The 1,490-nt window shown below is 32.2% G+C and overlaps 1 pseudogene; it reads right to left on the bottom strand.

Moving 5' to 3' along the window:
* Positions 1–282: 282 nt before the first annotated feature.
* Positions 283–400, bottom strand: LOC111741567 (annotated as a pseudogene).
* Between the last annotated feature and the right edge of the window lie 1,090 nt (positions 401–1,490).

Here is a 1,490-nt window from a genome sequence, read left to right as displayed (position 1 = left end):
CATAGGCCGTAAACTTTTTCTTGATATGGTGAACTTGATTCTTTCTTTCTTTCTTTCTTTCGTTTTCTTTCGTTCTTTCTTTCGTTCTTTCTTTCGTTCTTTCTTTCGTTCTTTCTTTCGTTCTTTCTTTCGTTCTTTCTCTCTCCTCTCTCTCTCTCTCTCTCTTTCTTTCTTTCTTTCTTTCTTATTTATTTTATATTTTTAGGCAAGGCAACACTTAGTTGACCTCACAGATTGCAAGGAAATTGTCAGCTTACAATTCCTTATTTTTTTTATTTTTTACACCTACAGCACCAGTCTTCCGAGATGGTCTCCCATCCAAGTACTAACCAGGCCAAACCCTGATTAGCTTCTGAGATCAGACGAGATTGGGCTTGATCAGGGTAGCATGGCTGTAGACAGCATATCTTTAAAATCTTGCTGACGCAGTAGCCATTGTTCTAACAAGCAGATTATTTCTTTTTTTATTAAATTTATTTGTGTGGCATTGGTTAATAAAATTATATAGGTTTCAAGTTTACAGTTCTATAATACATCATCTGTATATTGCACTGTGTAGTCACTACCCAAAGTCAAACCTCCATAAATGGTGACAGAAGCAGATTATTTCTTTATATCAAACTATTATGACTAACATAACTGTCTCAGTGACTCTATTAATAATTAAATATACCTGACATTTCCTTTAGGTTGAATTATAGATCAGATGCTTGACTAATATTTTACTATAGCATTATCTGTTTAAAGATATGAGAAGGGATGACTGAGTCAGACTAATGATTCACTCAGGCTAGCATTTAGATTGTGACATTGTCGCCTTATTTTTTTCTCCTTAAAATCAATAGGTAAGTCTCCTCACCCAAAAAAGTAACATTCAAGTTTCATTCTACCACTAATTAGTGATTTGTCTAACCACTTCTCGAACATAAATATTAAGTAGAAATTTAGTTGAGAAAGCTTAGAGAACAGATAATTGCTTTCAAGCATGATAGTAATGGAATGGAAGTGAACTAATTTATAGTCTATATGGCTCCACATGTTAGAATTAGAATCAAAGACAGAAAGAACAAAGATAAAGATTTAAGTTTGCCATAGGGAAAGTTTTTTGAGATACTGAAATTTAATGAATAATATTCAGTGGATGATTAATGAGAAGGAAGTTATAATCTGGCTGTTGTTCTATGAAGAGGATTAAATATTAAATGGTTGGAATGGGACAATTATTGACAAATAGAGAGAAAGTGCTTCAGGAAAAATAGTGGATGTGTGGTTCACAAAATGTTGAAGTTTTTTTTGATGTTCCTAATCCCCTGTTTTCCAACCAGTTGTGAACCATTAGAATTGGTCTTTGAATTTTCTATTTTATTATTATTATTTTATTCTCTAATTTAAATGATGAATTGCAATAATTTTTAATGTATTGCTTGATTTTTCTTCTCACATTCGGTTCAGGTTTAACATTTTAACAATAATATTAGGGATCGGGGGGA

Source organism: Pteropus vampyrus, unplaced genomic scaffold (assembly GCF_000151845.1).
Source record: "Pteropus vampyrus isolate Shadow unplaced genomic scaffold, Pvam_2.0 Scaffold79, whole genome shotgun sequence".
Lineage (NCBI taxonomy): Eukaryota > Metazoa > Chordata > Mammalia > Chiroptera > Pteropodidae > Pteropus > Pteropus vampyrus.
The sequence above is the reverse complement of the archived record's forward strand: the minus strand, read 5'-3'. Positions and strand labels throughout refer to the sequence as shown.